Below are 21,555 nucleotides of genomic sequence, written 5' to 3'. Positions count from 1 at the left end.
TCCTCATAGAATAGAAGTGATGCCTTCAGCTTTTATTCTGTCCCCAGCATTTATGTGTCTGTTCTGTGAATTTACCAACAATGTCCCTGATTTTGCTGGCTTCTTGCAACAGCCTAGAAGAAGATCTGCAAGCAGCAGGACTGGTGTGAAATTTAGGGTTAGTCTACCATTCAAAAAGTGCAAAGTGCAAATTAGAAAATGCCATGTTTCCACACTGGTGATTTCAGTTCTGACTTAGTAGGAGAAGCTTCCATGGCCAATCTTCAGGGCACTGTAGGGAGTGAAAAAGGAAACAGACCACAGCTTCACTAGCACAGAGGCACATACCTGTCCCTTCAGAGCAGGCTTGCACAGAGGTAAATGCAGAAACACTCTCCTTCCAAGCACGCAGCTCTAACAGACTCTAATAGCAAAAGTCAAAAGCTTGCTTTTGGAACCAAAAATCAAATAACAGTCTATTTACCCAGAGAAATAACAGTAAAATAAAGCATTCGAGTCAGCCATCCTGTGAAAAGCTACATGAGGGAGCTCCCTGAGGCAGCACATGCACAGCATAGCATTAGGAAGAGTCCCTCACATGGCAACAGGGCTATTCTGACTGTTTCCCATACAAAGAAACCACGTCTGGTGGCATTACCGGCTCTACTGCCATTTAAAAAACATTTTCTTTCTGTTTTCTCATTTTTCAGATGATTATTTTCTTTTTCGTGCCCACCTGGGTTGTTTCATTTTACTTCTCAAGAAAGTCTCATGTCATGTTTCTCCTGTGAGGGCTGCAGTTCAGCTCTCCAGAATTTTTTGCCATTCATGGTTTTGTGGATTAAATTATGACAGCTGCTTTGCTAAACCGAGCTTCTCCTTGCTTCCTCATCTTAATAAGAGCAGATGCAGAGAACTGCCAGCAAAGCTCCCTTCACCACCCTGCATTGCTGAATTTCCAGTGCTTTCCACGGAGATGGATGGTCAGCTTTGCAGAGGCTGGGGGGATGTCACCCCTGTGATATTGGAGGTTTCCTCTGGAAACACATGCTGCTGAGGCATGCACAAATCTGGCCTCATAGAAAGCCATGCAAAGTCTTTTTGCCCTGTGCCAGTGGCATCAACCTGTTATCCTATCACTTGCTCTGGCTCTGACACCACACTGAAGCAGGAGCTGGGGATCGTGTGCAGCAATGGTTTTAAACTAATTACATCACTACAGAAAACATGAAATAATTTCTTTAGACTCCCTGCTGTTACAGTTCTGTGGTTAGGAGGACATAGACACATAGTTATGTCAGGTCAGCATTTTTCACATGTACTAAATGTATTAAAAAAAATATTCAATGTATCCATTTGAATATTTTTAGGGGAATTAATTGTTCGAATCTAAAAAGTTTATGCCACTCTAATGGACTACTAATGGAAGAAGCTTTTAGAAAAATCTCTGCATTGTTCTGAGACCGGACTGTGACCTAACCACCAGGTATAATATGTACCAATATCTATCTTACACTGTGAAATTTAGATTGCAAATCCATTATGATGGAGTCGGTGTCTTTATGTATTGTGTGCTGCTGAGCAAGCTCACTGAGCTCAATAAATAATAAATGGTAGGAACCTGACCTTGAATATTAAACGTGATCTGAATGATTCTTCACCCAGGAATTCGGGTTCATTTTCCCCACAAATTTTGTCTTGGGGACTGAGGTGCAGCTGCGACAAAAAGCAAAGCTAGCATTGTCTTTTGGCTGGGCTCGGTCTGGATTTGGAGTTCCAGTTATTCTCTTTTCTAGTAGAAGCACCTGGACAGTTTGTCCCTGTGGCTGGCAGGACATGTCAGCTCAGATGATCCACCACTGCCCACCTCACCCACAGAGTCTCCATCTCCCTTTCAGATGGCAGGTGCCTTATGAATGAGCTCACCTGGGGCAGCAAACACAGCTTCCCACAAGATGCCTTTCAGATCCCTAGGCCAAACCAATCCGATGTGTTCTGGCAAGCAAATAACACTAGTAAAGCTTATTTGCAGTGTAAAACACAGATACCTCAATCAGCTGCAGAGAAAAACAGGGCTAAGATTTTCTCAGATGAGGACCAAGTATTTAAGATATTCCTTGAACACACACTATTTCCCTTTGATCATCTCAGACAAAGATTAAAAAAAACCCAAAAAAACCCAAAAAACAAAACAAAAACACACACACACACACAAAACCCAAAAAACCAAACCAAACCAAACCAAACCAAAAAAACCCAAGCAAACCAAAAAAACCCAAAACACAACTCAAAAAGCTATCTCCTGATCACAGTGGTTTGAGTGGTGCCTGGAACCTCATTTAGTTATCAGGATAACTTCAGGTTACTAATTTATTGCTGTTAGTGAGTAGGCCACATAGAAAGGGCTCTCTTACAGCTCTCATGATAAATAACAGTTCCCTTCTGCTTAGTCAGTAACGGTTGCTTAGTGCTGGATTTAGTTTTCATTTCATCAAACAAATTGGACATCACCTCTGGTTATCTGTAAGAAAAGAACACTAACACTAGAAGACGCAGAACCAGGAAGGCAAGAAAAGAAGATTAGATATATTTTCCTTCCCAAATAAGTCACGGGTCTTTGAAAGGCCTTTTCAGCCATTAGATGCATGGCCATTGCGTTTTTTGCTGTAGAAAACATTTCTGGAAGGAGTAAAACATTCTACCCACAAAAGAGATGAGGACTGGGGATCAGAGTGAGACACAGATGGGCTTGAGCTGCTGCTGTGGAGATGAGAAGCTTACACTATATAGCTCACAATCTCTTTGGACAGCAGACAATTTCATAGAATCACAGAATACTTTCAGTTGTAAAAGACCTCTAAGATCATCAAGTCCAACCGTTAAACCAGCACTGCCATGTTCACCACTAAACCATATCCTCAAATGGCACATCCATGTACCTTTTCAACAATGCCAGGAATGGCGATTCCACTGCTTCTCTGGGCAGCCTTTTCCCATACTTGACCACTAGTGTAGAAATTTTCCTAATATGCAATCTAATATGCTATTCTCTGAACTACGTTTTACAGTACGTGGTTTAACCTTTGTGGGGAGCTGCCCTCTGTTTCTGAAAGACCGAAGCCTGCGATGGTAAAGCCAGGGGTTACAAAGCAAGTGGAATTAGAGACCTGCAGCAGAAAAGCAGGTAAAGAAAAGTGTACACTGAGAAGTTATCATGTTTCCTGGTTAAAGAGTGCATTGTACAACTGAACTGACGGCCAAGATAAGGGAACTCCCTTTAATTATGTGAATCTTTGATATTCTGTGTGCAATTTGAGAGTCTGTGGAGCCAAGGCAAAGAACTGAGCTCATCCTATCAAAAGATAACACACGGACTTGTAGCCTTCTAAGGGTGCCTGTGTACCCAGAAGGAGGAAAGAAAAGGAATGGGTGAGTTTCTGATATTTCCTTCAAAGCTGTCATTCTTTTTTTTCCAAAGCAAGAGAGGATTTATTAAGAGTGGTGTCTGAGGGTGTATCTGGTGTTATTATTATGCAATTGAAATGAGAAATTAGTATTATAAAACATTTTCTATTACTAAAAAATCAGTCATTTTTTTTCTGCTGTGGAACAGCATCCAATGGAAAAACGATCACAATGTCATTTAAGAGGAAAGGGAATAATCTCTTTAGTCTCTCCCAAAATACACCTATATTAATTGGTTAAGTACTGTCTACAAAATATGGCATCCTTTCCAGCTGTATTTTCTAGAATTCTTCACTGTTGATACTGTTTTAAGAGTCTGTGAGCAAGAGTTTCTTAACAAGAACAAGCACAAGTGAATGAGATTTTCTTAACAAAAAGAAAATCACACAGTCTCTCTTGCCAGGGTGGGATAAACAGCCACAGTTTCAGAGCTATTGAAAAACTATAGATTCTTGTAAGATTCACTGTTAAAATGTAAAATATTAAATGTCACACGATTGCTCACCAAACAATCTCTGCAGCAGCATTTCCATTCATGCTGAAAGCAGCAAGATCCACACACAGTACTGAAAGGTTTTGTCCCTTGGGATTGCCATTTCAGGTACACTGCTTGCACTGCACACCCAAAACACCAGAGTTACCTGAGAGGCCCTCTGAGCAGCATCTGAAGGTGGCAAAGGAAAAGGAAAAGTAGCGTCCAGTAGCCCCATTAGCTCTGCTTCACCCCTTGGTTCATTGGAAAGTTTGTGTCTGCCTGAGCAGGCTGGTGTGGTCAGGCAGAAAACACAGCTGAGCAGCAGGGCCTGGGCACCCCTCCATCATTGTCAATAAGCGAAATGGAGGGCCCTTACATCATTTCATTTACTATTTCAATGATTACATAGATCATTGCCTTCTCATTGTTTCAGTGATAGATTTAATTAACTTCCAATTAATCACAGAGGGTGATATTTAATGCTCAGCCCTGCACTGAGCACAGTGTCACAGACCAAAGAATATATTTTGAAGGCTTCAGTAATCAAGAGGTCATGGAAGATAGATGTTCTTCACCAAAAGAGGAGAGAGAAGATAAATTTGTGTGTCCACTCTGCTCTGGCTAACTGTTTTAGGATAATTGTTTCACGTCCACATTATAACTTTCCTAAAGGTCCATCCATGCACAAAGCTAGATAAAAGGGAGGAAGCAGGGTAGGTAATAGGGTCATATTATAGAGACTTCATAGGGCTATAATTTCATTGGCAGGCAGCAGCAATGTTTCCAGCTGCAGTGGTTAAGGCCCTGAAAAATGGGCAGAAAGAAATTTCCTGTAAATTTACTTCTATTTAGACAGAATGGCTTAAAAATACCAAACTCAAATCAATGACAAAAAGGAGAGTTTCATTACACTAAGGGTGACTACATGCAGTACAAACCCTGCATCTCATATGTTGCCTTTCTGGGAGTAGGGTGACAACATTAGGGCATCTGCTGTTGGCCTTTTAGAAGGGGTTCAAAGGACTGCTATTAGAAAAAAATTCCCTATTATTTTAAGAAGAAACACTTAATTGACAGCATTTTCCTGATAAATCTAGTGAACATATTTGAGGTTCCTGTGTTACCTAAGAAAATACTAGATGGTATGTATAACAGATATTTTGGACATGCAAAGCAAGTTTGTTTCTTTTTACTCTTTTGACAGCATTCATTTCAGGCTTTTGCTTGAGACAGTGCCCAAAGGTACTTCTGTAATACAAACAGCAATCAAGTGACCAAGGTTGAGAACCCTCCAAGCTGGCTTTCTGACCTGGGCAATATCTGAGCAATTCCAAAATTTCCAGCTGTGCAAGCTGGGAGACATGCTCAGTAAGGCCAGAGCTCTGCCCTCAGAGCCAGACAACTTCTCCAGCTCACTAGTTCATAAATTCCCACATAGCCAATATGCACCAAAGCCCACTGCAAGCACAATGCTGGTGCCTTAAAAGACTAATGATGTGGTCTGAAAGAAAGGACAACAGCACTGAATTAAGGATAAAGAGAACCGAGAGAAGCTGGAAGGAGCAATCAGGAAGAGGAGACAGTTGTGAAGAGAGAGAGAGCACCAGGCTCTGCTCTGAAGGGGCCAGAGCGTTTGTTACAAGAGCCACAAGACATTTCAAGAAGCCCCTGAATAAGATAGCTTAGTACCTCTACCTTACCAGAGCTGGTAAGGTAGACTGGTGCATTTGCAGAAATCCAAAGAGCTGTTGGTATAGGGACTGAACTTGCCCTGAGCATTGGTTGGGATGACCTAGTCCATTCTTGGTTGCTCCATCATGCTTTTTTTCTGGCCTGAGCAGGGCCCTGTGCCATCACGTTCTTCTCTACCACCAGAGACATGCTGCCCACTGCCTGCCTCAGCTCCAGACCTGCCTTCTAGAAATAGTCATGAGAGAAGGGGAACGGTTTCACACCCTCATAACAAGCAAACATATCCCATAAGGATTTCTCCCATGCTGGCAGTCCTGGTTAACCTGACAATGTGACAGTAAATTCAGCTGTGTGCATGTGTGTGCATGTGTGAGTGGGACAGAGAGACGGCAGGAAATCTTCTAACAAACGCAGAGTATAATTCTTCTCTTTCCTTCCCTATGGCTAATCTCTGAGTGCAAAGTAATTATCTTTCTCATGACTTTAAATCTCTCTCTCTGGTATATTCTTGCCTGTCCAACATGACTTTACAACTCCTTCATCTGGCACACAGCTGGCGTGCCTCACGGTGGATTCCTCTAAAGAGTGATTTAAAGTTGCTTTCCATCAGTGTAAAACTAATGAGCAAGAAACATCTTGACACATGGTAACTGTAAGCAACACACTTGGTCAGCTGTGTACAAGAAAGACACCCTCACTTAAGGCTTTCCAACTGTTCTCTTACAAGCACTCAGAAGGCTCAAAGCCCTGGATGCTTATTTATTAGTATCTTCACTTGCCCAGGTGTCTCTTTTCAGATAGACACTCCACACTTCTAATGCAGCTTCCCATCTGGAGTTAGTTTCTCCCTCTCTCTGTTCCCAGAGGAGCACTGGAACCTATTGGAGTTTTAACTCACAGGACATGCTCACTGTTTTCACTTATTTTAAAAAAATTAACCTGAATCATTTTCTTTAGTATTCAGTACCATAGTATCTCAGCACCTTATCGCAGCAGTATGAATACAAACACCCTGCTAGCTTCCCTCTTGTGATCCCAGATTTACCTCAGCTGAACTGAAAGCATTGTGAAATTATTTCAGATTTACCAGACATATGTGAAATGAGAATTTTGACCCCATCTAATTTATCTTCATTTTCCCCCCTGTGAAACAGAGAAGCCTGAGCAGAAATGGAACTTTGGGCCAGCACTTTCTTACACAAATAACCTAAGTGAGACTCTAACCAGGATCAAGCCTCTAAAGGCAAGCACACCCATTTTCTTCAATTTAATCTAAATAGCTGTTGGTTGTCAGGAGTTTCAAGAATTCAGCTTGGTGGAAAACCAGTGTCTTTATTTAGTACCTGGATGTGATTTTGTGGTTGTTTTAAAAAACATGAATGCAACTGTGGTGATATATGCTCACTCACTAGTGGAACTAGCTGTCTAACACTCGAGTTTTTGCAGCTCTGTCCTTCAGGAGCCAAATCTTTCACATCCAGAACTTAAAAAATGTTGACTGTAACACATTCTTAACACAAAATCATCTGCAGGGAGAGAATATCTTTTCCTCATACGTGTGTAAGACCACTAAGTAAATAATTGTGGAGTCATAAGAGCACTTAGAACATGGCACTGTCTTGGTAAAGCACAAGGAGTTCTGTAGCTTAGCTAACTTCTCGCTTTCTTCCCTCTCTCCAATAGCTATTTCCTATTTCCAAACACAACTCCCTACCTCTCAGATCTGTACAAACCTTCAGCAAATGGGGCATCCTCTGCGCTCCCCTAACACCATGGGAAAAATGCTCTCTCCATCCCTTGTTTAAGTTACAGAGCTGGCTGCAGAGAGCAGTGACTTGTAATTATATCCAAACTTCTCCCACCCTGTGACATCTTAGTCTACATGCCAACCACAGCACTCACCACAAAATTGCCAAAGAAAAATAAAGATCAGTTCCTCTTGCATTTTAGCCTTTCTGCCCCATTACAAGGACACAGTATGAGCACTTCTTCAAGAGACTCTATCGGCACCGAACAGACATTAAACGTGGAGAGAGAAAGAGAGCACATGTACCTTAGTTTGTGCGTGCACCGCACTGTCCGTGAGTGTGTTCCCTTGTCAGTGCACTGCTGGCAATGGGAGGGAGGTCTAGCAGTGAGCCTGGCGCGGAGGAGTATGCGTAACTTGTTACTTCTATTATTTTTAGCAGCAGAAAATGCAGACCCAGGCCACCTACCCATCTGGGTGGGAGAGCCAAGTGTGCCTGGGGCTCTGGCATGTATTTCTGTGTCAAGGAGACAGCACCTAATCAAACACAAGGAGAGAAAAAGAAATACAGTGATGTGGTGCAGCATGGTGAAGCCACCTCCTCCGTTGGCAAGCCTGTGGTCAGACCAAATACAAAACCTAGGATTTCCAGTGTCCTGGCCACAATCCCTCTGAAACAGTAACCACAAGAAGGTAAAGGCTTTTTTTGTTGGAACCCAAAAGTAGTTCTTTAGGTACTTTCTAACAGAGCTAAGTCACTGCTTCCTAAAAGACTGGACAAGACAGAGAAGTTATTAGTATTTTGTACAATCCTACTACCTAGCTTTGTGAACAACAGTATTACCAGGTACAGAAGTAGAGGAGGCTGGGTTGGCAGAACACAGGCACTTCCCTTCCAAACAGCGAAGGCTGAGCATCGTGGTTAGGAGGATCCAGATGTGTAGAGGCATCGAGACATGTCCACGTGTATCTAAACAGAGGCACAAAGAAATTGCTGACTCGTCCAAAGTCATGGAACAGCCTGTGGCCAGAGTCTTTCCCAAGTCCCATCCTTCCACTCATCACCCTCCTGCTTCTTGTTTCCTTCCACAGAGAGGAACAAGGAGCAACCACAGAGCCAAAACAGAAGACATAATTTTGGACTTATTTTAAAGAGGCAGTACTGGATTTTGGATATGCCTCAGCCTTACATGAAGGCAGACAGGAAACAACTGCACTGAGTGGAGTTCAAAAGCATCACAGTAGGAGATGCCTTTTACAAAGAACTACCCAGCCCTATGCTAAGCCTGAGTTAGATGGTGTTTATTTTGTGACACTGACTAGGGTCCTTCTGTGATTAACTTTCTTTTTTCTGGCCCAGAGACCTGCACAGTGTGTAGGGATAAATCCAGGTCACGCTCTCTGAAGGGAGATTGATACTTTAATCAGAAATGGAAAGACCTGTGTTTGACACACACGTTGTCAGTGACAGAATCTGTTGATGGAGCTGGCATATTCTGAGTGACCAAGGGTGGCAGTGAAGGCCCAGAGGGCTGTGGGAGTCCTACATCCTCCTTTGCTCTAACTCCAGCCAAACCCTCATGACAAATGCTTCTGAAAAGACCTGGGATGGGTGTGGAGCCAGTTGTCTATCTCTCCATTTACTTTCAGGGGTTATAAAACACTCAGGATTTGAAGAAGGCATCCCTAGAACTGAAGAATCCTGAAGGTGCAGGCAGTGAGAAGAAGTGACTTAAGTCCTAAGCAGCTGGACCCCAGTAATCTGGAGAGTCTAGGTTTGAATCCCTCTCTCTTCTTCCCTGCAGATACTGGAGTCTGCCTATTTTTCTGGTGAATACTTGCTTCCCATTAGCAGTTAAACACTCTCTAACCAGAGGGAGCAGGCTATAGAAGACTCCTCTTTTTTAAAGATGCTTATAGTGGGAGTGGACCCTGGCTTTGCAGTGTGTGGATGAGGGCAGCGAGCACGAGATGACCATGCCACCCTGCTCGAGCTGCACTTTTCTGCTTCTTACAAACTGGCTAGAGATCACATGGGACAAAGTCCAGGCACCATAACCAATTTGTTTCATTTATTTGGTAATTTCAGAGACTTCATAAAACTAATGCCTATTTGAATGGAATAGAAGTTCAGAAACGATGTCAGGATGAAGGAAAAGGAAAAAAAAAAAATCAATTCTTTGGGAAAGGCGAAAACACTTTATATGTCCAGTACTGGAAAAACATTTTGGAAATGGATCTTTGACCTGCCCAATTGCCTTGAAAGAGATGACTACCAGACTGGCACCTATTCTCAGCTCATCAGAGATGTCCCTGCAGACCCTCTCATGGGGGTCCCACCTGGTTTGCTTCATGACTCCCACTGTCTGCCCCAGGGATTTGGTCATGATCAGATGGGTCTCCATATGGGGGGCGCAGCTAAACCCACAGTTTAGACATGCCTGTAAGAGTGCTAGATACCACCGTTCACCAATTCTTCCTCCCAGATGGTCAAGCTCTCAGCCTAAGGTCCCTCCTCTTGGTATGGCATTATGTTCCATTTCACTTCCTTAAGTATTTCTTCCCAATTTGGTGTCCAGCTCTTCCTGACTCTCAGAGTTGAAATCTCAAAATTAGGTGGGAAGGAACCCAGGGGGCTTCTTTGCTCCAGACCTTCTTTCTAGTTCTCCCCAAACCACTTACAGTGTTCAATGCCATAGAGTCAAGGGCATTTTTACACCTGTCTAGACTACTGAGATGGAAGCTTTCACTATCCTCATCACCTTAATATAGGTGGCTTGAAATCCTCATAAGGTGCAATTTTGCTTGACTGCTCCTTGTAACTCAACAGAATTAAGACCTTTTACATTGGTGCATTTATTGTAACAAAAAAGCAATATATTTCTATGTAATTATGTGGCCAACCCCCCTAGCAAATAACAAACAAGTTAAGAGGGCATCTGTCGACACGGTGTCTTGATGGATTTCAGTCTTGCAACCTCTGCGTCTCTGCCTCTGACTGCATCAGCTTATTTGGTCTAATTAACCTGAGTTTTCCTTGCTCAACAGAAATCATCCCCATGAAAAAGTCGTAGCTTGCAGATTCTGAGAAAGGTTTTTCTGTTTTGAAATATGAATGAGAACATGCTCCGGGCCATCTGGCGCTGGCCCTTGTAAAATCCAAAATGGATTTATTACAAATTAAAAGGGAATTTTGGAAGTCCATTTTTTTGAGCTTATTCTAGTGTTTACAGATAGCTTGAGAGTGTAAAACTGTGGTGATGTGCAGCCAATATTCGAACAAAGGTGTGTGTCCCCCAGTCTCTCTCCACATCTGGTGATTAACCCTAAGGGCTGGAGTATTAGTGTTGGCATAGAGGAGTGGATATCATAGAGGAGTGGATAGCATGACTTCTCAAAGACACTTTTTCTCACATCAAAATAAATATGAAACAGTTAATGTCTGGGCATCATTTGCTGACACCCATGGAAGAAGTCAGCTGGACACATTTGAACAACTCAAAAAACATGGTGGTTTACCTCAATTGGTTCCTATGGCATCAATGACTGGGTGAAATACCAGCATGCTCCACATTTGCTATTGCTGCCCACAGCTAAGGTGCAACCGTGCAATGTCCTGCAGTGGAGACACACCTGATTCGCCACTAGCCAAAGCAACCGCAGAACTGGGAGCAGCACACCAAACGCACGTGATGCCTAAGTTAGTACAGTTGGGCAAAAGGCGGGAATTTTTTGCCTGAACACCATGAACATTAGCGGAATTGCACTGCTAATGAGACCTGAGAAAGCACCTCCATGTGGCAGTGTCCCAAACTCTTTGGGAAGCTCAGCGGTGCGCATGACCACACGGCATAGACATCCCTTGGAAGATGCTCCCAGGACACTTGTTTCCTACAACAACTTGCTAGAAATTTGCTTGTTTCCCTGCAGCTAGGTGACACTAATCTGGCAACCTAGCAGCAGGCACTGAGTGTTAACATCTGACCCAGGAACAAGAGTGGATTTATTTCTCTGCTCGCTCATTTTCAGATGAGAGCAGAATTTGGTCCTTTGAGTGCAAAGGAGAGAAATAAAGATAGCGGGAAACCAACTCTCAGATACTCTGCTGCAGGAGTGAGAGCTTTAAGTTGGCAATTTTAAAAGCACAGCTCTGTTAAATAATCCAAGAAATTGGGAAAGCTGATCTTCTAGTCAAAGAACAAACTCATTTCTGAGTACTTCATTCACTTGGGAATAGTCCATATTTAATAGAAAAGAAATACCTACAAAAGCCCAGATGCAAGATTTATATTCAACTGAATTACAATGCATACGGAAAAGAATTGCTACATTTTGGTGGAAATCTTTTGCTTTTAGCATTTGTGAATTTAGGAATACTTTCATTTTAAAAAAGCTTTTACTAAAGCATGGTTATCTCTAAAAAAAATGAAAAAGCAAACTTGCTGAAAAAATTAATTTCCAGTGGCTCTGCTCTATTCCCTTAGGTCTTTAAAAATCTCAGATTGAAATGGATGAATATGCAAGTGCCACTTATTGACGGCCTCCCACAAGCAGTGAAATCCTTTGAAATCATTGTGGAGGTAATTGTAAAAGAAGTTATATGCATAAAATTACTTCTCTGGTGCAATACGGATCATAAATCAGTTCACAATCAATCTATCCACAACTATTTCAATCTAGAAGATTTAAAAATATATGTCTATACATAGGAAACCAAAGTTAAACGACCAGTGACAAAGGGACATGTGACTGAAAGATGTATTTTTTTCTTACTGTGATGCAGCATGTAGGAGCTGGAGAATATTTTCATATTCATTAAATTTAGTAAGGAAACCCACTGGCTGATGACTTCTTGTGATACTTAATTACACTAATAGCACGGTGAAAATGTTTGGCCAACCTTAGCCGCAGTGGTTACTGCACTAGCTCAAAGAAAATGTAAGGCAAGCATGAGTGACCAGACAATAACTTCCCTGCGTTTTGTCTCCCCATGTCTCACCATGACACTAATGGTGGCCAGATCTAGGCTTCTGCCTCCCTCCTTGTCATGAGTGAATGCTAGCTGATTACAAGCACATCCAAAACCTGCAGGTGATGGTAATCCACATTTTGACAACTTCTGCTAACAGGACTGGACAAGGTTGGGATTTTTTTGTCCTGTCAGACTCTACTGGGTAATCTCAGAGGTATAATGCAGTATTGTTTTATTTTTCCCTTAAATCTCTTTGAGAGTCAATAAGCAATCCATACAGAAGCACAGCTGCTTTATCTGGTCATTCAGTGTAATGCTGAAGTTGGTTTAATGACCTGGTATGCAGGTGAGGAAGAAGGGATCACCTGGAGTTGAATCAGACAACTTTGGTGATGAGGGAAGAGCCAAGTTTTTCCAGAGTTGACAAGCTACACATCACAAACAGCACCAATATGGGCTTGAGACTACTTTCCTGCCAATCTGCTAAATATACAAATCTCTGAAAAGAATATGGTCCATTTAAGAGATCTGCACTTGGAAACACAAGGAGTTTTTTAAAGTTCACAGAAAGGAAGAGTGGGGTGGGCTGAGATGAAATGTGAAGGGGGTATTTCTCTTCACGTCCATAACCAAATTTTATTTCCTTCTAAGGAAAAGAAAACTTATAGCAAATGACTAGATCATTTGATTAATTTTATAAGTAGAAAAATACTTGAAAATATGAAATAAGTATGTTCAGTGGAGCCTGTGCTTAGCAGAGATAGAGACTGCAAAAGGATATTTCCAAGGGACAATATGAGCCAGCACTGAGCAGATTCTGACTGTGTTCACATACTTACAATAACAGTAGGTGAAATTCATTATTAGTGATGGTTGATGTTGACTTTTACATTTTCCAAGGGTAAGGTTTATGAGTAATGAGTCCCACAGTAGCCCCATGTTACAAGAAATAACACCATTATAATATCAAAGCTGTAACCAGAGCACAGAGGAGACTGCAATATAAAGCCGGAATGGAATCACGCTCACAGGGTGGGTTTTCTCACCTCTGCTTTAAAGAGATTGGTTTTAAATAAAAAATGAGGACAGTAGCTTTTCACTTCAAAAATTATTTGGAAAATTACCTTTGGTCTACCTAAATTTTCCCATCCTGTTTGTGGAGCAGAAACACATCTCCTGCCTTTGTCTCACAGCCTGCTGGGCAGCACCACTAAACAGATGCCATGGTGTACCAGAACAGTTGCAGCCTCTGAGGCAGAGGGAGCTGGGCTCACATCCCTGCTCCAAGTGAATGACAGGATCTAGGTCATTTGGCTCTTTGGCCTGTATTTTTAAACTTGGATGCTGTCTTTCTGCTCAAAAATAGCTGTTCACTGCTTCTGAATTCTCAGATTAAAGGATTCTTGCTTAATAAATTTGATGGGTTGCATCAGCCACTTGGGCCAAGTGTAAAAGATTCCTATCTATGGATTTGTAGGAATTTCTTGCATTTCCCATTTCCAGTAAACATCTCTTGATGTTTTCAAGACATTTTGGTGCCCTGGAGAGGTAAGAACAAACATTTACATTATGTGCCTGCAATATATGCTTCTAGAAAGTGAATAACCAATGTCTCAATAATTTTAAAATCCTACATTTACTTCTGTTCCAGGGGGTTCTCACCTTCCTTCCTCTCCCACCCCATATCTGTAAATTATTCCTGGATATTTGCTTTTGTTGACTTAAAAGAATAAAGGCAGTTCTGGGTCTCTTCCTGCCCTGCACACTCAATTTTTATTTGTCTTTCTTCCTCTCTCTCTCAAATTCCTTTTGTTTGTCAAAACTATCTTGATATTTAAACAGTTAGTGAGGACAAAAAAAAAGACAATAAATTGTAATTCTTCTGTAATCCTTCTAATTTTTGGAAGCTGAGGCAGTTACAAAGATTATATCTGTAATGGGTTAAATTATATGGGTGCATGGAGAAGCCTTTCTCCTTTTCTCTTCATGCAGTGTTAAATAGGAAGGCAAAAGGGAAAAATGAGAGCCCAGTCTGTTTAAAGTTTTCAATCCCAAATTTTCCATTTTAATCAGAAAAGGCTTGTCTGGTTGCATTATAGGATTTCTTGTCGAGAGTAATCAAAATGACACATTCCTGAGAGAAATATAACTTTAAAACACAGTCCATAAAAATGGAGTATATAACATTACTGACACTGCAATAAAACATTCACAGGAATGGTAAGATACTCTTCTGAGATTTTTCTCAGTATTATCAACAAGGCTCTTATAATGTCCACATCGTGGGAAAGCTGAGAAGGATCATAATTAATTACCTCTGTGCTCTATTTATTTAACTTGCAGATATAACCAGGTCTGTTAGAAGTACAAATCACGACCACAACTGATGTGACCATGACAGCAAACCTCAGTAACACGTGTCATTGCTAGTAGGTCTTACTACTTACTTTTCAGCCCATCAGTTTGAGGTGTCTAAAAGTTAGTTGTAGAGGTGCTAGGGCTGGGAATTTTCCCACTCTGGCTGTCCCCAGGCAAGAAGAGGTGCACACAGTCCTGGTCCTGGGTACAGTCTGCATCCTGGAGGATGCCCAGGAGGGTACTGTTCAGCGTCAAACTGCTGAGTGTAAGCTCGAGAACTAGACAAGAGAAAGACAGACAAACTTTGGTGCAATTTTATTGACAGAAACTCCCTTATTTTACAGCATGTTACGAATCTTGGTGTTTTCCTTTGGAGCAACTGAACTATATAATAAACTCACATGTTTTGAGGTATAGACTGGGATAACCTGAAAGCTGCTTTTAGACTGCAACAGTCCTGCTGGCTTCAGCAAGTTTAGAAGTTCATACTTTTCCCACTTCTTTTAGAAGAGTGCTTGCATGAATATCCATAGCAATAAAATACACACTTCAAATCAAACAAAACCTCCAAGCCAACTAAATGCTTCCTAATGCCTTTGCTCCGTCACCTGGGCAATGCTCCTTATGCTCCACAGAACTCAGCCTTCAACTAACTGCTCAGCTGAATAAATAAATTCTTTCAGTTCACTATTTTTATCTTGTGTTCATGTTCATTCCCAGAGATCATTCCTTCTCTTCTCTCTTGCTACAGGGCTTTCATAACCCCTTCTTGCAGGAGGCCATCAGAGCCCTGACCAGCCCACCCCAGGCTTTCCCAAAGGTTGCTCCTCTTTCTTACTTCTTAGTTGTCATCAGGAGAGGAAGGTAGCAAAATATATACAGCTGGTCAGGGTGGTACATATTTTGCCCCATTTTCAACATTTTTTCTTCTATTATTTTAAGTTTCCAGACTTTAAAACCACTTAAAAAAAGGTACTGGAAGCACACCAAGACAGGACTTGACTGCTTTGCATGATTTTCCTTTATTCCAACTCAGAGCCTACCTAATCAGATCAAAACTATTTGGAAAGAAGTTGAAGCTGCTGCTTAAACTGCAACCACCTGCAACGGGATCAGATCAGACACCTCTGACAAAGTCAGTCAGTAACTGCCTCTTACAACCCTTCCTCTCCTTGTGAGTCCGAGGACTACATGGCTTCTGATTTCAAAATATTGGTGCCATAGGTATGAAAGTAATGAGAAAACAGGATTTGCCCAGCCTTCTAGTCCTCATCAGTCACCTCTTTCCAGCAGCACCTCTTTCTCTTTCTCACACGCACATGACACCATTCAGGGTGTATTTCTCCAGCAGCTCCACATGTACTACAAAAAGCACAGAACAGCTCAGGCAGGGGAGGAAGCAGGGCAATGTGGAGCTGGTCTGATTCCCACAAAGGAGGCTGTCTTTTTCAACAGCTGCAAACATTGCAAGGAAATTAACAGGACAAATTAACTGAAATACTACATGCAATTCATCTACCATATCATTTGATTGACGCCCGTATCCACCCACTTACTATTACCCTAATGAAGGTGCCATAAAAACTCTTAGTTACTTAAAAGCCAGTAATTAGTGCAGTTTAAGGATGTATAAACTCAGGAACTGTCACATCACCCACCCAGTGGGGTAGCTATTAGTGAAATGGAAACAGGGAAGGCCTGGCATGCAAAACAGGAGCTGTGTGATCTGAATAATTCAACTTTTGTGAGCAGTGGCACACGGCAGAGCCTGATGGATATTCCCATCAGCAAGAGAATCGGCCTCATTCCTGCTTTTACACGGCAGTTTTGGGGCAGGTTTGGCTCCACACAGAACGTGTCTATCTCAGCTGCTGACAGGGCAATCCAGAGGCACTGGCAGAGGGATTGCCTGCTGGACTGACATGTACGGAGCCTGGGTAAATCATGCTGTTTGAGGCTTAAGCTCTCCATCAGTGAAGATTTATGACTATCTCTTTTTCTCAACCATTCTCTCTGTTTCTAGGCAAAAATGAGTTAAAAGTACCTGTCAGTAGTGTGTGGGTAAGGATATGTCCAGGGTTTATCATCTCTTCTGAAAAGAATCAGAGCTGAAACTCTCAGTGAGAAACTGCCCTTTCAACAGCAGAACTTCCAGGAAAAACAACTCCCTTCCACCTTCGGAAAAAAAATAAAATCCTCAAACTCACGCTGTTCCTGTTTTTTCAGTGCAAAATTAATTTTTACTTTTCTCTAGCATAATGGGGACTTGCAGAGTAAAACCATTCCTACAGATCCTGCCCTGTAGTGACATTATGCGATGACTACACCAGTGCAATAGCTTGTAATATCAGACAAAATCGTGCAGACAGACTGTTACATCCCATCATGCTAGGAGCAGGTTAGCTATCAGCCACTGTGAAGAATTTTAGCTCATTAAACCAGATGGTGCTGTATTAATTTATTCTGAGTCACATTAATTTAGTTCCACCCATTTGGTTTACAAACGAAGCCCACATCAGTTCTGAGACCATGACAAGCTTGAAACAGCAGATCCCCCTGCCAAAGCGGGGTGATACCTCGCTGAACACCCAAGTTGTAGCCTTGCTACAAACCACAGGTGAGCGGCTGCTGTAATGCAAACTCCTTGTTAAGTTCACTGCAAATCCCAAGACCAGAGTCAGAATAAAATCTCCATACCACAATGGTTCTGAACACTTGAAACATAGATCAGCACCTGAATTATTCAGCTGATCTCATTCTCTTTTTCTCATCAAGAAAAGTGATAGCAGTCAGAAATGGTGCTTTTTGAAATAGGTCAAAATGTGGTTCATTGCCAACTCAGTGTATTTGTTTTGATTTTTTTGTGTGAGGGTTTTTTTTTTCCTAACATGACTAATATGGAACCACAAAGATCTTGCAGAATAAACAAAAGGAAGGTTGGAGGTTTTTTAATAGAAAATTTCATAGTGACGATTAGCAGGCTGTGGAACTTTTACTTTACAAAGAGACACTAAAAAGGAAGTGGCTGTTTATTCAGTTCCTGGGAAAATAACTAAATGCTGGCTGGTATTTATTCAGCTGAATTATTAGAATAGCATTTGCTCCTATACTTAAAGTTGTGTCAGCATTTCCATTATGAAGCTTAGCACTTAAGAAAATCAACCCAGAAGCAAATTGGTTAATAAATAAAAATAGCCTCAATAAATCAAATTAGCTTTTTATAAAGTTAAATTGCTTTTTAAAATTCTGACTATTTAAAAAAAAATGTTGAAAAGAACAAAGAGACGCTAATTTCAGACTATACCAGAAAGCCTTCAGGATGCTTTCCTACTGATAAATTTATAAAATGTCCATAGAGAAGCAGTTGAATTTTTTTTCTCAGTATGTATCAGAATAAAGACAAAATTAAGAGTTATTTCACTGACAACTTTGTCTACTGAAGTAATTTTCCTGTGTAAGGACAGAAATGTACTTTTCTTTTGAATATGAGATAATTTCTATACTTCTCATCTTTTTTTTATTAGAGGCTAACTTCCCATTTCAGAATTTCATTGAACTGAATGCCTTAATAAGGATTTTGACAAATGTGATTAAAAAGCCTTTTCTCAATAATTAGGAAAGGGCAGTTTCATTTGAAAGATATTGACACTCTTCCAAATATTCTAAAAATCATCATTTTCAGTCACTATAAAAAATTGCAGGATGCTTCTACTCCAGCAATGTGTGTGTAAACACAGTTTAATTACTAATAAATTGAAGCTACTCTGGTGTGCAAAAAAACTCTTAAACAGGTTTTTGAAAAATTTTAGTCAATTCCTTTTTTTGTAAGAAATGGTTACAATTCCCAAGTACTTAAATTGCTAAATCTCAGTGTACAGAAGGATTTTTGCTAGAATTGAGTATGAGTTTTTCCATACACACAAAAAACCAGCACCCTAACTAACCCAGGGGCAGAAGGTTCAGCTTAAAAAATTGTAGAATTCTGTGGGGAGCACGGCCTGGATAATCTAGTTGCTTTTTGGGATGCCAGTTCGTTCACTGCAGGCAGCACCAGCTAATCACGCAGCCTTCTCTCTCTTCCTCAGACCCCTGTCCCACCACCTCATACTCTTTAGTGGGGGACACCTTTTTCTTTTCTAGTAATTAGCTAACTTCAAATACCCCCCATTATGTTCCCCTAATGATATACCTTCTTTTACTGATGCCAGCACTTCTTTGCCTCGCTATGAAATGCCCACAGACTCGCACCCAGGACGAGACAGACAATCCGTGGATGTCGCTGTGTCAGCATTCCCCATCACTAGCTCCAAACCAAAATGCAAAAGCCCTAACACTTGTAGTTACAGAAAGGTTCACACACAGTACAAATTCATTGTGCTGCCACAATATACACCCTGTTATTATTGATAACATTATTATATAAGCTAATGCAAAGCTCTACCTCACCGTTCACAGAAATGTGTTAATGAAAACATTCTTAACATTGGGCCTGACATCCTTGGGATTACATTTAATGTGTATGTGACCTGAAGCAACCCCCTGGTACCTGATCATGATGCTAAGCTGTTTATTTATTTATTCTCCCTTATTTCAAATGGTGAAGATGATTAATGCCGCTACCTTTGCTGCATTCACCTCTGCTTTCTGGGGGCTGTCCTTGAAGGACATCCGTTTAAAGAAAACGCTGATAAATCTAATCTCTCCTTGTCAGGCTATGCAAATCGTGACTTTATCAGAACCTGTGAACACCTTCTTCATAAGTGTGAAAAGCCACTGGAAGAGACTCCAGTGGACACAGCAATAATCTTTATAAGAAAAAGAAAAAAGGATTCCTATAGCCAACACTAGTGATGTAAAACACTACACCTTTGAAGGATATGGCACAGTTCAGATCGGGTAATAGAGAAGTTAAACACAAGTGGGAACCTGGAAGTTTCAGGACACTGTCTTCAGGATGAGGACAGTATTTCTGGGGAAACATCAGCAAACCCACACATTTTTGACAGGCAGCAACTCCATATTTGACAGCTTTTACTGCAAGATCTAGAGAAGTATTTAATGCTAAACAAATGAGTCAAATTCTCTATTTCCTACTCCCACCCTCCAATGCTTGGAGATTATGATTTTCTTGGATGGTATTAATCCGTCAGAATGATTCACCATACAGCTCCCATGAATGACCTCTGGTCTCTACAGATTTTCTCAGGAGCTTGGTTGAAGGCAGACTTGACTGTATCCGATTTATACATTTGTGGGGAGCATGTCTGAAGTTTCCCTTGGGATACTTGCTATCTTTACTGGCACCGTCTGCTCCAGACTCTGAACACACTTTCTGCAAAATCATATGCTGACTGCAAAAGCACACAGATCTTTACCAAATATCCATTTGCAAAGTCATAATTTGGCTTTCAATAAATTCATAGGATTGTATTTCAAGAAACTTGTATTAATTTCTGTTTTCTATACATGTCCACATGGATGAGCTGAAGGCAAAAATGTAGCTACAGAGTGCTGTCATTTTTGCATTGGGAAAGCTTTTTCAAATGAAAGAATTCAGTATAATCTTCAAAAAGCAGTCAGACTAGATGAACTTGGTCATCTCTGGTAAACAGCAGTGCATATTAAAGGCTAAGTGGCAGTACTATTGGCACCATGGTGGTCCAAGCACATAAATGAGGTGAAGGTAGCAAGATGCACTATCTTTTCCAAGTATGACTGAAATTTGTCATTGTTTCTCAAGTGTGTTTGTTGTTCCCAGAAAAGAATAAAAAGTAAAGATAGTCTCCTGGTTGCAAATCATGCCCTGCTTGCAGATGAGACAGGCAGGGCATAAAATGCTTTTTGCCTCAACAGAGAACAAAGGGAATGGTGGAAAAGACAGGGGCACAAGTTAAATGCTCCTCATCAACTGGCTCATGGTTACCTCTAATATATACTGTAGCTTAATCCAGCATACCAGTTAGGATACAATATAGAAGGAGCTAGAACTGCAAGCCAAAATCTGTTCCAACCCAAACAAATTTAATTCTGGGTTGCATATTTGGTCAGCTAAATTGTGTCTGTGTTTAATTTGCACATGCCTGTGTGTTTCTCTGAGTCAGCTGAACTACGAAGCAAGACACTGTAAGAAAACCTGCTCCTGTGCTATTTCCAGGTGAGTCAAAAGGTACCATCCAGGCTTTCAGAAAAATCCATTGTGTGAGATTTCCCACTCACTTTCCTTTGAGACTGTGGAGGTTCCAGATTCATAGATCCTTAGGTGGAACGAAAATGAGAACTTGACACCTGAGCAAAAAGTTCACTGACCCACAAGGAGGCAGTGGAGGTGATCCAGAGCTACATGCCCACTTTCTCAGAAGTGACCTCTGCACAGGGCTGAATGTCACATTTCAACCTCTGTGACTTCTGTCGGTGACACTTACCAGCCTCCAGAGCAACTGCTTTGCCTCTCTGTTTCTCACAGACTTAGTTTCTGAGCACCAGGCTTCATATGTTTGAGGCTTTGACTTGTTATTTCAAAGAATGAAATTACCTGTCAGGGACATTTGCCATATAGTTTTACCACCACAGCAGAACTATTTTAAATACTACTAGATTATTAAAGTTCTCCTTCAGGAATACTTTAGAAATAATTTTGCTGCCCTCTAGCCTACTGTTGAAATCTCTCTAGCATGCTGGCATTATCCTTCAGGAATGCTTCTAAAATAACTTTACTCTCTTTACTGTCCTTTTCATTACTATTGAAATCCTTCCAGAATGCTAAAGTTAACCTTCAGCAAGATGCCAGAATAACTTTCACATTCTGGAAGGGTTTCAATACTGATTTAAAGGATATCAAAATGCAGTTTTATGTCTTTTTGTTTTGTT

Source organism: Myiozetetes cayanensis, unplaced genomic scaffold, assembly GCF_022539395.1.
Source record: "Myiozetetes cayanensis isolate MyiCay16 unplaced genomic scaffold, myiCay2020 scf33, whole genome shotgun sequence".
NCBI classification, from domain to species: domain Eukaryota; kingdom Metazoa; phylum Chordata; class Aves; order Passeriformes; family Tyrannidae; genus Myiozetetes; species Myiozetetes cayanensis.
Note: the sequence above shows the minus strand (reverse complement) of the source record.